Raw genomic sequence first — 20,282 nt, 5'->3', positions numbered from 1 at the left:
ACATTGATCCCCGCACCGCCATCGATGAGTGTTTTGGTGACAAGCACGTTGCTGATGGTAGGCGAGCAAAGCATTGAAAGGGCACCGGCAGTTGCCGCACACTTGAGCTGGTCGTAAGAGCTGAAGGTGATGGTGTACTTGGACCACCTAAGTGGACGTGTTGCCTCGAGCTTGGGAAGGGCCGCGTTCACCTCATGCGCGAACTGCTTGAAGATGCGATGGAAGGCTGGGGCCTGAGCATCGCCTAGGATGCAAGCAATGACACGACGCTCCTGGAAGACCCCAGCCCCCTCGTCCTAGTGATGGTCGTCAGTCCTTCTCGGTGGTGGCGGCAGTGGGGGAAGGCCAACGTTACCCTGAAGACGGTCCTCACGAAGCTGATCTCTCCAGGCACCCTCACGAGGTTGGCCCTGCCAGTGGTCCTCACGAGGCTGGTCACACCATTCCTGGCGAGGGTCGCGACTGTCCCAGCGTCCTCCGCCACGGTCATAGCATCGATCGTTGCGCTCGGGGCAACGACCAAGGCGCCCGTCACTGATGGCCCTGAACTCTTGACAGTCGTTGGTGTTGTGGCTGTGCACGTTTTGGAAGACGCAGAAGCGGTGGCTTCCCTTTGATGACCCCTTGCGCTTCACGTCCTTGCCCTTGGTCTTCTTGTCTTCTGGGTCAGCCTTAGGGAGCTCGAGGAGGGAGTGGCGTCCCTCCTCAGTTCTCGCACACTTGGTTCCCATGTTGAACATCTGCAGGGCTATGCACAGGTCCTCGTATATGGCGAGCTCCTCCTTCGTCTTGACATCATGGATGCCATCAGTGAATGCCGAGATGATGGCCTCATCCGACACCTTGGGGATCTTGATGCGAACACTGTTGAAGCGTTGGATGTACTTCAACAAGGTTTCTAGTGGCTGCTGCTTGATGCGTCGCAAGTCACCCGCAGCCGGCGGGTGGTCGCGAGTGCCCTGGAAGTTTGTGACGAAACGCTCTCGCATCTTGTCCCAGGAGGAGATCGATCCCGCGGGGAGGTTTAGGAGCCAAGAAAGTGTGCCATCTTTGAGGGCCATGGGAAACCAGTTCGTCGTAACATTCTTGTTGCCGCTGGCCACCTTGATCCTTAGCTCGTAGAGCTGCAAGAACTCAGCAGGGTCGAGGTGCCGTCATAGCGTGGAGGCAGGTCGGGGTTCAACTTCCCTGGCCAGATGTGATAGCCTGGCTTAATAGGGATGATAGAATACTCATATCAATAAGGAATTCCTTCTTTTACGGAAGCCTATTCGGACAGAACTCCAAAGTTAAGCATGCTCAACTTGGAGTATTTTCAGGATGGGTGACCGACCGGGAAGTTGCTCCCGGGTGCGCACGAGTGAGGACAAAGTGTGCAGAAAAGACTGTATTGATCTATAGGGCCAGTCTAGATCCCGCCAAGAGTAACAACCACCGGCGGGTGTGTCCGGGGCGTTACAAGTTGGTATCAGAGCCTACCCTCAAGGTTACACGAATGTTTGCGGACAGGTGTGCGGTCATGTTGTCCATGGCATGCAAAACATGACCGCACAACTATCCGCAAACATCTTGTAACCTTGAGGGTCGGCTCTGATACCAACTTGTAACAGCCACGATGCAGCTATATCTCCCACGTGTTGAGGCATGACTTAGAGGCATAACTGCGTGGTAGTTTAGTCGCAAGTGGGGTAATCTTCACACAATCCCATGTACTGAATAAGAAAGGGATAAAGAGTTGGCTTACAATCGCCACTTCACACAAATAACAAGTCAAACATACATCATCCAGAGTACAATCAAGGTCCGACTACGGAACAAAAGTAAAGGTAGACAACCCCAATTGCTAGATCCCCGATGGTCCCAACTAGGCACCACTACTGATCAACCGAAAAAGACACAAAATAACGATAAAGATCTTCATCGAACTCCCACTTGAGCTCGGTTGCACCACCTGCACTAGTATCATCAGCACCTACAACTGTTTAGAAGTATCTGTGAGTCACGAGGACTCAGCAATCTCACACCCGCGAGATCAAGACTATTAAAGCTTATGGGTAGGGTAAGTTAATGAAGTGGAGCTGCAGCAAGCGCTAAGCAAATATGGTGGCTAACATACGCAAATAAGAGCGAGAAGAGAAGCAACGCAACGGCTGAGAAGCTAGAAGTGATCAAGAAGTGATCCTGAAACTACTTACGCTCAAGCATAACACAAGACCGTGTTCACTTCCCGGACTCCGCCGGAAAGAGACCATCACGGATACACACGCAGTTGATGCATTTTAAGAAATTCCCATCTGCCACATAACCATGGGCACGACTCTCGAAAGTTTATACCCTGCAGGTGTGTCCCAAGTTAGCCCATCACAAGATCTCATGGTCAACGAAGGATATTCCTTCTCCCGGAAAGACCAGATCAGTCTCAGAATCCCGGTTACAAGACATTTCGACAACGGTAAAACAAGTCTAGCAAAGCTGCCCAATGTGCCAACAAATCCTGATAGGAGCTGCACATATCTCGTTCTCAGGGCACACTGGATGGGAAAGACGTTGGGTTGGCATAATACCTGGTTGCCCAGGGGGCACTGGACATCGCCCAGGTTGGACCAACACTCGGAGAAGCACTGGCCCGGGGGGTAAATAAAGATGACCCTAGGGCTCCCGAAACCCAAGGGAAAAAGGCTTAGGTTGTTAGGAAAATGTAAAACCAAGGTTGGGCCTTGCTGGAGGAGTTTCATTCAAAGCAAACTGTCAAGGGTGTCCCATAAATCCCCAACCGCGTAAGGAACGCAAAATCAAGGAACATAACACCGGTATGATGGAAACTAGGGCGGCAAGAGTGGAACAAAACACCAGGCATAAGGCCGAGCCTTCCACCCTTTACCAAGTATATAGATGCATAAATTAAATAAGAGATAAAGTGATATCCCAACATATCCATGTTCCAACATGGAATAGACTTCAACTAGCAATGCAATAAGAGGGGCTAAGTAAAAGCGGTAACATAGCCAAACAACGGTTTGCTAGGAAGGTGGGTTAGAGGCTTGACATGGCAATATGGGAGGCACGTTATAACAAGTGGTAGGTAGCGGGACATAGCGATAGAATGAACAACTAGTAAACAAAGATAGAAGTGATTTTGAGGGTATGGTCATCTTGCCTGAGATCCCACAAGGAAGAAGAATGAGTCCATGAAGAAGACAAACGGACGTAGTCGAACGGATCCTCACAACTCCAGAACGAAACCGAAGCCAACGAGAGAAGCAACCTAGAAAGAAGCAAGCAACATGGTAAATAACCATCACATAAACATGGCATGATGCACAACCAAGTATGTTGCATGTCCAGTTTAATGAGGCATGGCATGGCAAAGTGCACAAACAATACTATAAATTAAGTGGAGCTCAACATGCAACGAGTTGCGTATTGATGAAACACCACATCAATTATTTAGTTCTCTCTCGTTTAAACTACTCAACAATTTTAATGTTGTTAAACATAGCAAGAGGTGAAGCATAAGTAAACTAACTAATTAGGCAAGTTTAAATGAGGCCGGAACAACAAACAACAATTCTGGAAAATCCTCATGTGCATATTTTGAATTAGCTACTGTTCTGCCCTAAACATAATTTTAGATTTGTTAAACATGCAAAGTAAGTACACCATGTTAAACTATGCTTTTTTCTACCCCATTTACATATAAAGTTTATTTAAAATGGAGCTACAGTTATTTAGTTATGAAATTAAACATTTTAGAATGGCATTTGAGCAAATTTAATCAACAACAATTTAAAAAATTTAAACATGCATGAAAGTTGGATATTATGAAACTAGAAGAAATTCTAGTCATTTTTCATATATAAAATATTTTAATCCGATGCACCATTTGTCAGTTATTAAATGCATGATCTAGGGGGACTTTTCTGCAAATCTGGAAAACCCCTGGACATTAGACGAATTCATTCCTGGAAAAAAACAACATGGGCCAAAACTGGCTGGACCCATAGTGCACAGGAGAGGGCTGGGGCTGCTCACCCAGCTGGGCCAGGCCCAGTTCGGATCTTGAGCCGGTGGAGGCAGAGGGAGCTCGGCCAGGCGTTGCCTCACTGTCCATGCTGCTGGACCAAACAAGGAGGGTGGCACAGTCAACGCGGGTAGGAACCGATCGAGCGAGGCGCTCGCTGCTGCTGTTCGATGCAGGAAGCAGAGGACGCAGTGGCGGCCTGGCATTGCTGGAACTCTAACGATGACGAGGCAGATGTGGACGATGATGAGACAAAGGGAGGTCGAGCATGACTGATGGGTGGCGAAGGTCACCGTATCTGGACGAAGACAGCGAATCCGGTCACAGGCAAGGATGAGGCAGCCGGGTCTTGCGGTTGGCAGCGCGGATCCAAGCTCCATGTGGCGGCGGGGCATCCTGAGAGAGAGATGTGAGAAAGAGCGAGAGGTAGAGAAGGGAGTAAGGAGGAAGGGAAGGGGGACAGAGCTCCGGCCTGGTTGGTCGACTCGTCGAACGGCAGCTGGCTACTCCGGCCAGACGGAGCTAGCGGTGCGAGAGGAGGGCTGCGGGGACGATGAGAGGTCCTGGAGGAGGACAGCTCGGGGAGGAGACCAGGAGGGTGCCTGGTGGTGCTGGTCTTGGTCGCCGGCGGAGGGGTCAGCGAGGATGAGCCCGATGCTCGGGAGGTTGTAGGCGCACGGGATCGAGGCTAATGGGTGGAACTGTGGGGCTGCGGGAGGCTCTCTGGGCCGTCGTATATGAGATCTAGTGGTCCAGATCGAGTGGGGGTTGGCTGGCGGATCTGGCCAAGTGGAGGCAGAGGACTGGGTGCATGCGGATTGCGAGGAGAGAGTGGCGGCGCCTGCGGGATAGGGTTAGGAGCTAGGCTAGGGTTTCGTCTAAAAATGGACAAGAAGGTCTATATATATAGAAAAAAGTGGAGTTTGTATCATCCGATCAAAATCAGATGGTCGAGATAAAATAGGCTTGGGAAGTTCACATAAGAAAACGGAGACATTTTAGGGATGTTTGGGGATGATCCGGACCCATCGGTAACGACAGCCCGATTCGGGTTCGGGGAAGTTTCGGACGCGCACACGAGGGGGTCTAAGAGAGGTCGACAAAGACAAGCGGGACTAGGTGGGGCTAGTGGGCTGTGGAAACAAGGCCTCGGGCTGAGAGGAGAGAAGAGATAGAGGCCCGACAGCAGTTTTCAGTGACTGAAAATGTCGGACGTTAGACCGACTCTATTGTCGCTATAGTTATCCGTTGGGGCATCAAACGGACTTCGAATGCGATGAAACTTGGCAGGCGGTCTACCCACAACACAACAGCACTGCACGCTAACTTTCATCCCATTCCGAGAACATTTTCTAGCCACTTATAAAATACTATTTTGAATGTGCCGTGGGCGCGTGCGAGTGTGTCTGGGCTCAGAACGGACAACAAACGAAACTGGGGGAACCCGGACGGATGCAGGTTTTGAAAACATGATGATGCAGTGCACATGATGATATGGTAAGATGCAACACTCAAGCAAATGACAAGGCAACAACAATGAATAACTGGAAGACACCGGGCGTATCGGTCTCGGGGCGTTACAACACTCCACCACTACAAGAGGATCTCGTCCCGAGATCCAAGGATGGCACCGGAGAGAAATAGAAGAGGAAGAGAAGAGGTAAAACTAATTGCTTCCTTGACAAATGAGTGAAACCAAAGAGCCTTGCGAGGTTGAACAAATTTAAAGAACGAATACAACGAAGATGAAGAAAGTTGAAAACACTCTGTTAGAAAAAAGGAACAAGGAACATTACGGGAACCTTATAGGTTGAAAGACATAAGAAAAAGGGTTGCAATGGCCAACAAGTACATGCAAGCACTCCGGTTGAAATGAGATGTACAAGGAAGGATAAAGATCAATTACAACAACACTCCGCTTGGGAATGGAAGGCATAGAATATGAACTTGGAAAAAATGAAAGCACTTGAATGAGACTCCGGTTAGAAGAGGAATGATAGACACAACACTCCTGTTAAAACAAGATAGAGCAGGAATACAAATGTATAATTTAGACAACACTTCGACTGTAAAAGGAAGGAATTGAACATGATCTTGACAAAACAAGATGATGGGTCGAAGAGCGCAACATCACAATGCCTCTGGAACAAATGTAAGAATGGAATCAAAAGAATGGAGGAGAAAACAACATCTTCTACCTCAAATGAGGTTGAAAAGCATCTTTAGGAGAAGGGTCGAACGGAGTTGTTGGAAAACCAACAACGAAAAGAGTAAGCTTGTTGTGGGCTTATGGAAATCATCTCAAAATCTTGAGGTGAAATTCTGCCACTAACAAAAAACAATAGATTGGATTGATATGAACAAGGAGACGAGAAACTTATTTCACCGGGAGGATAAATGAAGAACTTGGGTCATTTATGAGCACGATAAATAGCAACAAACCCTAGGGAAAGCTTTAGGTGAAATATAACCAAATCTAACTCCAATGAAGAGATTGATTGGTTGAAAAGATGCATAGATGTTTGTGAAGAGTGAACGTTCCGTGGCCCGACGAGGACGTCGGTTCCTTTGAGTGGGGGTGTATGTGATAGCCTGGCTTAATAGGGATGATAAACTACTCATATCAATAAGGAATTCCTTCTTTTCCAGAAGCCCATTCAGACAGAACCCCAAAGTTAAGCGTGCTCAGCTTGGAGTAATTTCTGGATGGGTGACCGACCCGGAAGTTGCTCCCGGGTGCGCACGAGTGAGGACAAAGTGTGCAGAAAAGACTAGTATTGATCTATGGGGCCAGTCTAGATCCCGCCAAGAGTAACGACCACCGGTGGGTGTGTCCGGGGCGTTACACCAGACGATGATGCGCAGCTCCGAGGTGAACACGTAGCATCCAGCTGTGGTCACGGGAGCCCAGCGCGGAGATGGAGCCTGATTATGGTGCTCGCGCGCCACCACCATAATTTGCGCGCGGTCTTGACGTGGAGGTGCTGGAAGCACACGCGCCTCTCCTTGCAGAAGATGCACCACCTGGCAGTTTGCCTCGTCGCGCACGGGCAACCTACGCGGCAGGCCGCACCGTGGAGCCTCACGCCTTGGCTTGATGATGGCATCCTGCCTGGGAGGTGGACGAGGTGCTTCGTGAGCCACGTCACCCGCGACAGGTGGCGGGTAAGGCAACGAGCGAGATGGTGCAGGAGACTCCTCGGCGGTGCTGACGAGCTCAGCGATGCGGTAAAGCCAATCCTCGTAGAGATCATTGACGGGGCAATAGCGCAGGAGCTCACGTGCCATGATCAATACTGCATGAGCGTTCACTAGACCATGACGAGCATGGGAGGACAAAGCAGCCGGAGTCAGCGACGGGGTGGTGGTGCGTCCATGCGCCGCACGAAAGGATGCAGCGACGAAGCCGACTGCTCATGGCCCGTGGGGTCGGTCGTCGCCTTCGCCACTTGAGACGGGGGACGGCGAGGGCAGTCGTCGCCTGCCGGTGCTGTCTGAACAAATCAGGCAGTGAGGGCGGCCCGACGCTCAGACAAGCTCGACGAGCGTCAGCCATGGGAGCGGTGGAGTGGAGGTGAATTGACCGGTGGAAGAGAGGCCCCGACGCACCGCTACCTTGCACGCCAAATGTCAGATTTCGGGTTCCGCAAACCCTTGAGAGGTTCAAACTCTGGGGTGCGTGCGAAGAACTGAACCTCCCTAGTCCGCCTACTCGCTAATCTCTAGGCCTAGCTCGATGAATAAGCAGGAAACGGGACACAGTAGTTTACCCAGGTTTGGGCCACCTTGCGGTGTAAAACCCTACTCCTGCTTTATGGTGGATAGGCCTCGAGGGACTAGTGATGAACTAGTATAGTGGGAGAACAACCTTGGGAGGAGGAGTGTTCTTGAGCTGGTGGGAGAGGAAGATCTTCGGGATTCGGATCCTAGTCTATGGTGGTGGCTAGGCCCTATTTATAGTGGCCTTGGTCATCTTCCCGAATAAAGGTGGGAAGGGATCCCACAACGGCCACATTCAAAGAGAGACAACTAGTACATTTTATCCTGACAAAAGTAGTCTTCGCCTGCAAAAGCCTCTGGTCGTGATGCTGTTGTGGGCTCGACGATGACCTCCGTCCTGCTGTTTTGGCAGTCTTGGACTTGTTGCACTAGAATGGAAACCTTTGGCTGATTCCTTCGGACTCTGCGCCTACGCTTCCCTCCTTAGAACCAAAGAGGAAGCTGGTACACTTCGCCTGCTGGCGCATGCCTGGCCTTGGTCGTCATGGCTCACGTCTATAATACCCCATATGTAACTTTTCCTAATTTGGCAAGATATCCATTTTGGTCTTCATCCAATTCCTTGGGTCTATCATGGTTGGCTTATTTTGTTTGCCTACTTTTATTTATTTGTTGCATTGCTATGCCATTTATTTATCTTATTGCACTTGTCATCTATGTTCGCATCATGATCTTGCCATGTGAGGTGTGTGCTTGGGTCATATTGCATATCCATCATCAGCAGTTGCTTGGTGTGAGTTCATACATGTTGTGTTATTGCATGCTTCAAGCATCTGATCTTGCATCATCACCTCCCACTTCCTTCTTCCTTCCATGCTTCTGCAAGAGGCATTTTACCCTCCTCCGTTAATGGTCAACTTTGCCTCATTATTCTATCACCATGCCCTAAATCCCCCTGCAGGATTTCACCTCAATTGAAATTGTTTTGGTTAGGTTAAACAATGGCCCAAGTTTGAATATAGTTCAAACTTTTTTTATTTTTCTACCTTTAAAAATACCCAAACCAATTCAATCTATTAGAGCATAATTCCATGAGATTGAGGATATTTTTATATCTGAAAAACTCCTCTTCCATGTCCCTGGCCTTTTCATTTTTTGTTTGTTGTTTGAAGTATTATAAAAGAGCCAGGGGAGAGACACAGAGCAGCAACCTAGTGGCGCAGCCCACCAGCACGGCCTAGCTGTGCACCAGCAACCCATGCATACAGAGGCGTCGTCAACCTCCTGTACGGCAGCGCATCGGCCGGTGTCACATCGATGACCCGGTTGATTTGACGGTCGTCCGGCGCCCTAGAGGCCTATAAGGCATGTCCTAGACCTAGCCCTAGTTCCCCTCGCCCACTTCCGTCCCTCTCTTGCCCCCTCCGCCTCTAGGTAGGTCTCCACGCGCCTCGCCGTCGCCCTGCCCACCATGACCTGAGCGAGAAAGAGCTCGAGCTCGGGGTAGCCATCCACGTCGCGCCTTCGACCCTCCTGTTGTCGTGGAGAGGACCATCAAGTGCCTCTCCATCCCTTGCCATGCCGCTGGCCCCAGGATCGACCTCCCCGGCCCCATCTTCTTCCTCTGCTGCATCTACTTCTCGAATCTGAAGCCCCGCCAAGTTTAGTGCTTCCTCGCATTGTCTCCATAGCGTAACTAGCCACTTCTTCATTTCCTAGGTGAGCTAGGTAACTCCCTCTTCCTCTCTACCATTCATGTGCCCTGTAGTTGATGCTAGCCTTCGTCCTCGTCATTCCATGGCTGCACTCTTAGTGCTCCGACGCAGTCTGTAGCCGTTGTTCAGTTCCTGTGGTTGCCGTAGCATGCCCGTGCGTCAACCCCTCTGCATCCCCTCATGTGTCTCAGTGCACGCGCATCGCACCCGCGCACCCATAGTACCTCGCTACTACCCGCATGCTCCCTAGTTCCTCTGCTTCACCCCCGCGGTCGCCGCCACCTCGATGTGCCCGCGCCCGAGTCCAGCACGAGCATCTCCTCAAGTACCTCCGGCAGCCCTCCGCGGCATGCATCCATGGCTGGGACCTGCACTCTATCCCGCACGCCCGCCGGATACCCTCTTCCCTACTGGTCACCGTCATTGACCGCCGGCGACGTCGCCATCTTCTCTTTGTAGGTGAAGAAGAAGGCTCAGCCTTCGCGGCTATTCAAAAGGGACTAGCCCCTGCTTGTTTTGATGCGCACACGTGTAGCTGATCTGGTTCGATTCCCCCAGGCGCATCATCACCCCCCCCCCATTTTCCTTTTTATTTGATTCACTAACATTCAGGGACCACCTGTCATACTCACAGGGGGCCAGGACCCACCTGTCATCCCCCCATTAAATCCATGTTTTTCCTCTTCTTTTTATAACCCAGCGAATTTCCATTTCTGGAAAGTCCCCGCTTTCCTTTTCATGCAAGTCCATTTCTTGATGTTTCCAAATAAGGAAAATGTCATTTCTGTCTTTTCTAGTTTAGGCAGGTTACATCTTAGAGCATTTGTGATGTTTTTTCTACAGTAACCCCCACATATTATATATGTTTTTGGGGTAGAAAAATCCCACCAATCCTGTGGTGGCATTAGTTTTTGCATTTGAGAAAGTTCATGAACATGTCATTTTACATCATGTTGTTGTTTTGTCTTTTATGTATGATTTAATTCAAGCATGCTATGTGGTACCTTGACACATGTATAGCTTCATTTTCATGTCTACTTTATGCTAGATTTTATTCCATGCCATTTAGTGAACTGTGATGGGTGCCACAAGTTTGCAAAGTTGCTATCATGAATCTGTTTATGCCATGCCATTATTTCCTCTATCTGAAATCTATTCATATCATTTGCCATGTTTGCATTGATGCTACTATCTTTCCTGTGAACCTTTGGGTAAAGTTTAGTTATGGAGTTTTGCTCTTTGCCTTTAGTACTAGTATGCCATGCCTTTGTTTGCCATGATATGTTCCTGTAGCATGTTGTTTGCTAGCTCTAAACATTGCTACCTCATGCTGTTTATGACATGTTTAGAATTTTCACTAAGTCTGTGAAGCTGATATCATTTGCATTTTGGCCATGCTATTTTAGGCTTGTTCTAGTGAGTTCTAGCAGGAGCTCAGTGTTTATGATTTGTAGAGCTTCACCCGTACTTCGCTGCCATGTGCTTTGTTGCTATGTTGAAGTGTTGTAGCATAGTGTCCTGTTGCATCTTAAGTGCGATGATGTTGTAAAGCACAATTTTGCATCGTTCGTGTTTTGCTCATCATTTGCAAACCGTGTATCCATTTCCGGTCATCCTTATATAATTTCAACAGAAATCAATCAATCTTTCCAGTGGCATACTTGGTTTGCCAAGTTGATGCCTTGATCATCTTTTCCCTTCCGGAGTACCCAATTGCATTGCACGTCATACCTTGCATTCCATGCCATGTCTTGCATCATGTTGCTTGTGCATTGCACTATGATTGATTATTGTTTTGTTGCTTGTGTTCTTGCTTTCGGTAGAGCCGGGAGACGAGTTCGTGCACAAGGATCCTGTTGAGTACGTTTACGAGGAGCAAGCTTTTGACAACCCTGAGAACTTTGCAAGCAAGATGATCATTACCCTCAATATCACTTCTATCTTTGATTGCTAGTTGTTCATTTTATCGCTATGTTGTGCTACTACCACTTGTTTAGCATGCCTCCCATGTTGCCATGTCAAGCTTCTAACCCACCTTCCTAGCAAACTGTTGTTTGGCTATGTTACCGCTTTTGCTCAGCCCCTCTTATAGCATTGCTAATTGCAGGTGCAGTGCAGGTTGTTCCATGTTGTAACATGGATATGTTGGGATATCACAATATCTCTTCTTTAATTAATGCATCTATATACTTGGTAAAGGGTGGAAGGCTTGGCCTTTTGCTTGGTGTTTTGCTCCACTCTTGCTGCCTTAGTTTGCGTCATACCGGTGTTATTTTCCTTGAATTTTGCGTTCCTAACATCGTCGGGGTGTTATGGGCCCTCCTTGTCTCTTCACCTAAAGTAAAGCTTTCCCGAGGAGATCCAACATTGGTTTTACCATTTGCCTAATAACAACTAAAATTGTGCATAGGGAGTAATTAACCCGTGGACTCTTAATCAACCCCCGGGCCACTGCTCGACATGAGTGTTGGTCCACCTACCTAGCAGTCGGTGGTGCCTCTCTTTGGCTATCATCCACTTTGCATAGATGGATGAGTCTGCAGATAGAGAGCGCGCGGCTCCGGACACCAATCTGACTCCATGGGAGATCTCCTTGGGATAGTTTTCCTTTCTTCGAAGAGCTTGTGCACCGCGATTCCGAGAATACTCGGGGTGTCCCGCGATGGAGGATTGTCTCCATGGATCGTGAGCTTGTCATGGGCTAAGTTGGGACACCCCTGCAGGGTTTAAACTTGTGAGAGTCGTGCCCGCGGTTATGTGGCAGATGGGAATTTGTTAATATCCGGTTCTAGAGAACTTGACACTTGACTTAATTAAAAGACGCCAATCGTGTGTGTAACCGTGATGGTCTCTTTCTGATGAGGTTCGGGAAGTGAACACGATGGGGTTATGTTTGAACGTAAGTAGTTTAGGATCACTTCTTGATCACTTCTAGCTTCACGACCGTTCTTTAGTTTCTCATCTTACTCTTGTACTCGTATGTTAGCCACCATATTTGCTTAGTGCTTGTTGCAACTCCACCTCATAACCACATCCTAACCATAAGCTTAAATAGTCTTGATCTCACGGGTTTGCAAAGGTGAACATGTTGAATGCAGCTCAAGCACAGGATTCTTCAGATGTGATCATCGGTAACCTCATAGTTAACTCTATTCCTGCCAAACTATTGTTTGATTCGGGTGCATTGCATTCTTTCATTTCCTTGCCGTTCACTTAGAAGCATGATTTCTGCCCCGTAAATATTCCAAGGTCTGTATCAATAGTCTCCCTGGGAATGGTGATGACCTCTCCCATCATGGTTCTAAATGTCGGCATCGAGATGGGTAATTATAAGTTCCTGGCTTCCCCAATTGTTCTCGGCAATTCCGATATTGATCTTATTCTCGGCATGGATTGGCTTTCGCAGCACAAGGCCTTTATTGATTGTGAGGCTAGGGAGATTAAATTGACGCATCCCTCTGAGGATGTGATCATCTATGCCGTTTGTGATGATATCATTCGGTTGTTCTCTCTCAATGAGAAGGGCGAGTTAGACGCTATTTCTCATATTCCAGTGGTTTGTGAGTATCAAGATGTCTTTCCAGAAGAGCTTCAGGGTATGCCTCCTCACTGGCCAGTTGAGTTTGTTATCGATCTTGAGCCCGGTACTGAACCCGTTTGCAAGTGTCCATACAAGCTTGGACCAAAGGAGCTGAAGGAATTGAAGAAATATCTTGATGAACAAGAGAGTCTGGGTTTGATTAGATCGAGTTCATCTCCGTGGTGTTGCGGTGTTCTTTTTGTCCAGAAGAAGGATGGCACGGACCAACTTTGCGTCGATTACTGTCCATTAAACAAGAAGACAATCAAGAACAAGTATCCACTTCCCAACATTAATGAGCTATTTGAGCAACTTAAAGTTGCAAAGGTGTTCCCCAAGCTTGACCTCCGTATGGGTTATCATCAGATTTGCATTCGTGAAGAAGATATCCCCAAGACAGCATTCAGAACAAGCTTTGGTTCTTATGAATACACTGTCATGTCTTCCGGCCTTGTCAATACTCCTCCAACATTCTCTCATATGATGAACTTCATCTTCAATCCCTACACAACTGAACTCATCCTGGTGTATCTCGATGATATCTTGGTGTTCTCCAAGAATAAGAAGGATCATGCCAAGCATTTGTGATTGGTGCTCAACAAGCTCAGAGAGTATCAATTCTACGCGAAGTTTTCCAAATGTGAGTTTTGACTTGACGAAGTTCTTTACCTTGGCCACATCATCCCCGCCAAGGGCATTGCTGTTAATCCGGAGAAGGTTTCTGCAATTGTGAATTGGCAGCCTCCTCGGAATGTCAAGTAGCTCTGTAGTTTCCTTGGTCTTGCAAGCTATTGCCGAAGATTCATTGAGAATTTCTCAAAGATTGCAAAGCCTCATTCCAACCTCCTCTAGAAGCATGTTAAGTATGCCTGGACTCATGAGTGTGATGTTGCTTTCAACACTCTCAAAGAGAAGCTAGTCTCAGCTCCTGTCCTAACTCCTCCTGATGAATCCAAGCCATTCAAAGTTTTCTTTGATGCCTCATTGCAAGGTCTCGGTGCCGTGTTAATGCAAGAGAATAAAGTTGTCGCCTATACTTCTCGTCAGTTGAAGCCAAACGAAAGGAACTACCCACTCACGATCTTGAGTTGGTGGAAGTTGTCCATGCATTAATGACATGGAGACATCTCTTGTTGGGAAGGCAAGTGGACATTTTCACCGATCACAAGAGCCTGAAATATATCTTCACTCAACCCAACCTCAACCACTGGCAAAGTCGTTGGGTCGAAATGAGTCAACAGTACACTCCAAGTATTGAATATACTCCAGGCAAGGCCAATGTGATTGCAGATGCTTTGAGCAGAAATGCTTATTGCAACAGCTTAATTCTCAAGCCATTCCAACCGGATCTTTGTGAATCTTTCTGCAAGCTCAACCTCCAAGTTGTTCCTCGAGGTTTTCTTCCCAACCTTCAAGTCACAACAACTTTGGAAGATCAAATTCGTGAGGCACAACTCCTTGATACCATGGTGAAGAAGGTGAGACACGGTATTACCAAGGGCTTACCCAAATACAAGTGCTATCGCATTGATGACAAGGACACCTTATTCTTCGAGGACAGGATTGTGGTTCCTAAAGGTGATCTAAGGAAGGTCACAATGAACGAAGCGCACAATTCTCTTCTTTCCATTCATCCAGGCAGTTCAAAGATGTACCATGACCTCAAGCAGTCGTATTGGTGGACCCAAATGAAGCAAGAAATTTCTCAATTCGTGAATGAATGTGATGTTTGTCAAAGGGTGAAAGCAGAACACCAACAACTAGCTGGTCTCCTCCAACCTCTTGCTATTCGAGAATGGAAGTTTGATCATATCGAAATGGACTTTGTCACTGGCTTTCCCAAGTCTAAGTGTGGGAATGATGCTATCTTCGTTGTCATTTACAATCTTACAAAAGTGGTCATTTCCTTCCAATCAAAGGATCTATCATGGCAACTCAGTTGGTAGAGCTATACACCTCCAGAATTGTCTCGTTGCATGGTATTCCGCAAATGATCTCTTCAGACAGCGGAAGCATTTTCACTTCTAAGTTCTGGGACTCCTTCCAGAAGGCCATGGGCACCAACATTCGCTTCAGCACGTCTTTCCATCCTCAAACAAGTGGCCAAGTCGAGCAAGTTAACCAAATTCTCGATGATATGCTCAGAGCTTGTGTCATCTCTTTCCGTGTGAAGTGGGAAGATTGTCTCCCATATGCCGAATTCTCCTACAACAACAGCTTCCAAGCAAGTTTGGGCAAGGCCCCATTCGAAATTCTATATGGAAGAAAGTATCATACGCCTCTCAATTGGTCCGAGACTGGTGAACGCCAACTTCATGGCAATGAATTGATCACATAATCTGAAGACATGTGTAAAGTCATCCGTGAAAATCTCAAAGCCGTGCAATCGCGCCAGAAGAGTTACTATGATAGCAAGCACCGTTACTTGGCTTTTGAGATCAGAGACCATGTCTACCTCCGAGTCTCTCCCATGAGAGGCACTCAACGCTTCGGTATCAAAGGGAAGCTTGCTCCTAGATATGTGGGTCCTTTCAAGATCATTGGCAAAATTGGCGACCTCGCCTATCAATTCGAGCTTCCGTCCAACTTCGCAAATGTGCACGATGTGTTTCACGTGTCATAGCTTCGCAAGTGCTTCAAGACGCCTGAGTGCACTATCAACTTCGAAGGGATTGATCTCCAAGAAGATTTGTCTTATCATGAGCACCCAGTTGCCATTCTTGAAGAGATCGAGCGCAAAACTCGCAACAAGTCGATCAAATTCCTGAAAGTTAGGTGGTCTCACCATTCCGACCATGAAGCCACCTGGGAACGCGAGGATCACCTCCGTTCCGAATATCTGGAGTTCTTACAGTCCTAGATCTCGGGACAAGATCCTCTTGTAGTGGAGGCGAGTTGTAACACCCCATATGTAACTTTTCCTAATTTTTCAAGATATTCATTTTGGTCTTCATCCAATTCCTTGGGTCTATCATGGTTGGCTTCTTTTGTTTGCCTTGTTTTAATTATTTGTTGCATTGATATGTCATTTATTTATCTTATTGCACTTGTCATCTATGTTTGCATCATGATCTTGCCATGTGAGGTGTGTGCTTGGGTCATATTGCATATCCATCATCAGCATGTGCTTGGTGTGAGTTCATACATGTTGTGTTGTTGCATGCTTCATGCATTTGATCTTGCATCATCACCTCCCACTTCCTTCTCCCTTCCATGTTTCTGCAAGAGGCATTTTACCCTCCTCCATTAATGGTCAACTTTGCCTCATTATTCTATCACCATGCCCTAAAGCCCCCTGCCAAATTTCACCACATTTGAAATTGTTTTGGTTAGTTCAAAAATGGTCCAAGTTTGAATATAATTCAAACTTGTTTTATTTTTCTACCTTTAAAACTTCCCAAACCAATTTATCTATTAGAGCATAATTCCAGGAGATTGAGGATATTTTTATATCTAAAAAACTCCTCGTCCATGTCCCTGGCCTTTAAATTTTTTGTTTGCTATTTGAAGTATTAGAAAAGAGCCAGGGGAGAGACAGAGAGCAGTAGCCTAGTGGCGCAGCCCCCCAAGCACAGCCCAGCTCCGCACCAGCAGTCCAGCTAGACAACGCATACAGAGGCGTTGTCAACCTCCTATATGGCAGCGCATCATCCGGTGCCACGTCGATGACCCGGTTGATTTGACAGCCGTCCAGCGCCCTAGAGGCCTATAAGGCATGTCCGAGACCTAGCCCTAGCTCCCCTCGTCCACTTTAGTCCATGTCTTGCCCTCGCCGCCGCCAGGTAGGTCTCCACGTGCCTCGCCGTCGCCCTGCCCACCATGACCCGAGCGAGAAAGAGCTCGAGCTCGGGGTAGCCATCCACGTCACGCCTCCAACCCTCCAGTTGTCATGGAGAGGACCATCAAGTACCTCTCCATCTGCTGCGACGATGTCGGTCCCTGGATCGACCTGCCCGGCCCCGTATTCTTTCTCTACTGCATCTACTTCTCGGATCCGAAGCCCCACTAAGTTCAGTCCTTCCTCGCGTCGTCTCCGCGTAACTAGCCACTTCTTCATGTCCTAGGTGAGCTAGGTAACTCCCTCTTCCTCTCTACCGTTTGTTGTGCCCTGTAGTTGATGCTAGCCTTCATCCTCCTTATGCCATGGCTGCACTCTTAGTGCTCCGACGCAGTCTGTAGCCGTTGTTCAGGTCCTTTGGTGCCCGTAGCATGCCACTGCGTCAACCCCTCTGCATCCCCTCATGTGTCTCGGTGCACGCGCATCACACTCGCGCACACGCAGTACCTTGCTACTGCCCGTGCGCGCCCCAGAGCCTCTGCTTCGCCCCCGCGCTCGCCGCCATCTCGATGTGTCGGCGCCTAAGTCCAGCGCGGGACCTGCACTCCGCAGACACACATCCACGGCCGGGACCTGCACTCTATCCCGCGCGGCCGCTGGATACCCTCTGCCCCGCTGGTCGCCGTCGTTGCCCACCGGCGACGTCGCCATCTTCTCTGTGAATGTAAAGAAGAAGTCTCAACCTCCGCGGCTATTCAAAAGGGACTAGCCCCCGCTTGTTTCCAATTGCACGGACGCAGCCGAGCTGGTTCCCGTGCCACATCTCCACCGGGGAGACCCGGGTTGGATTCCCCCAAGCGCATCATAACCCCCCTTTTCCTTTTTATTTGAGTCACTCACATTCAGGGCCCACCTGTCATACTCACAGGGGGCCAGGACCCACCTGTCATCCCCCCATTAAATCCCTGTTTTTCCCTTTCTTTTTATAACCCAGTGAATTTACATCTCTAGAAAGTCCCCGCTTTCCTTTTCAGGCAAGTCCATTTCTGGACGTTTCCAAATAAGGAAAATGCCATTTCTGTCTTTTCCAATTTAGGCAGGTTACATCTTAGAGCATTTGTGATGTTTTTTCTACAGTAACCCCCACATATTATATATGTTTTTGGGGTAGAAAAATCCCACCAATCCAGTGGTGGCATTAGTTTTTGCATTTGCGCAAGTTTAAGAACATATCATTTTACATCATGTTGTTGTTTTGTCTTTTATGTATGATTTAATTCAAGCATTCTATGTAGTATGTTGACACATTTATATCTTCATTTTCATGTCTACTTCATGCTAGATTTTATTCCATGCCATTTAGTGCACTTTGATGAGTGCCACAAGTTTGCAAAGTTGCTATCATGAATCTGTTTATGCCATTCCATTATTTCCGCTAAATCTGAAATCTGTTCATATCATTTGCCATGTTTGCATTGATGCTAAAATCTTTCCTGTGCATCTTTCGCTAAAGTTCATTAAGGAAGTTTCGTTCTTTGCCTTTAGTACTAGTATGTCTTGCCTTTGTTTGCCATGATATGTTCCTGTAGCATGTTGTTTGCTAGCTCTAAACATTGCTACTTGATGTTGTTTATGACATGTTTAGTATTTCCACTAAGTCTGTGACGATGTTATCATTTGCATTTTTGCCATGCTATTTCAGGCTTGTTCTAGTGAGTTCTAGCAGGAGCACAATTTTTATAATTTGTAGAGCTTCACTTGTCCTTCGCAGCAATGTGCTTTTTTGCTATGTTGGAGTGTTGTATCATAGTTTCCTGTTGCACCTTAAGTGCTATGATGCTGTTAAGTGTAGTTTTGCATTGTTCGTGTTTTGCTCGTCATTTGCAAACCGTGCATTCGTTTTCGGTCATACTTATATAGATTTCAACCGAAATCAATCAATCTTTCCAGTGACATACTTGGTTTGACAAGTTGATGCCTTGATCATCTATTCCCTTCTGGAGTACCCAGTTGCATTGGACGTCATAGCTTGCATTCCATGCCATGTCTTGCATCATGTTGCTTGTGCATTGCACCGTGATTGATTGTTGTTCCGTTGCTTGTGTTCTTTCTTTGGGTAGAGCCAGGAGACGAGTTTGTGAATGAGGATCATGTTGAGTATGTTTATGAGGAGAAATCTTTAGACAACCCTGAGAACTTTGCAGGCAAGATGATTATTACCCACGATATCACTTTTATCTTTGCTTGCTAGTTGTTCGTTCTATCGCTATGTTGTGCTACCTACCACTTGTTTATCATGCCTCCCATGTTGCATTGTCAAGCCTCTAACCCACGTTCCTAGCAAATCGTTGTTTGGCTATGTTACCGCTTTTGCTCAGCCCCTCTTATAGCATTGTTAGTTGCAGGTGTAGTGCAGGTTGTTCCATGTTCGAACATGGATATGTTGGGATATCACAATATCTCTTATTTAATTAATGCATCTATATACTTGGTAAAGGGTGGAAGGCTTGGCTTTTTATTGGTGTTTTGTTCCACTCTTGCCGCCTTAGTTTCCATCATACCAGTGTTATGTTCCTTGAATTTTGCGTTCCTAACATGGTAGGGGTCTTATGGGCCCCCCTTGTCTCTTCGCCTAAAGTAAAGCTTTCCCGAGGAGATCCAACATTGGTTTTACCATTTGCCTAATAACAACTAAAATTTTGCATAGGGAGTAATTAACCCATGGACTCTTAATCATCCCCAGGGGCAGTGCTCGACATGAGTGTTGGTCCACCTATGTAACACCCTGTATGTAACCTGCTATATTTGTATTCCAACTCATGCCTTTTTCCGGCACTAAGTTATGATATTTCCTCGTTGTTGGGTTTTTGCCTTCGTGTGCTTTTGTGTTTGTCTTGCATCTCATATCATGTCATCATGTGCATTGCATTTGCATACGTGTTCGTCTCATGCATCCGAGAAATTTCCCCATTGACCGTTTTGCATTCTGGCACTCCTATGTCCTAGGGTGTCCCTTTCTACCTCTTTTCGTGTGCGGGTGTTAATCTTTTTTCGATTGGACCGAGACTTGTCTTGCAGGCTTGGTTTACTACTGGTAGACCGCTTGTCAAGTTTCGTACCATTTGGACTTTGTTTGATACTCCAACGGTTAACCGAGGGACCGAAAAAGCCTCGTGTGTGTTGCAGCCCAACACCCCTCCAAAGTGTCCCAAAACCCACCTAAACCCTCTCCATCATCTAGGTCGTTCGATCACGATCGCGTTGCCACAAACTGTGCTCAATTTGGAGCCTCCTAGCTCCCTCTACCTCTATATATAGGTCCCTCCATGAATTTCCGGGTCTCCTCCACCCTAACCCTAAAAATCCGCTCGCACCGCCGCCGGACATGTCCGATTTCGGCCGGACACCCAGCCTCCGCCATTCCCGTTGCTCCACGTGGCAAGTGGGAGCCCCACTTCACCGCCAACC

Source organism: Triticum dicoccoides, chromosome 4A, assembly GCF_002162155.2.
Source record: "Triticum dicoccoides isolate Atlit2015 ecotype Zavitan chromosome 4A, WEW_v2.0, whole genome shotgun sequence".
In the NCBI taxonomy this organism is placed as follows: Eukaryota; Viridiplantae; Streptophyta; class Magnoliopsida; order Poales; family Poaceae; genus Triticum; species Triticum dicoccoides.
The sequence above is the reverse complement of the archived record's forward strand: the minus strand, read 5'-3'. Positions refer to the sequence as shown.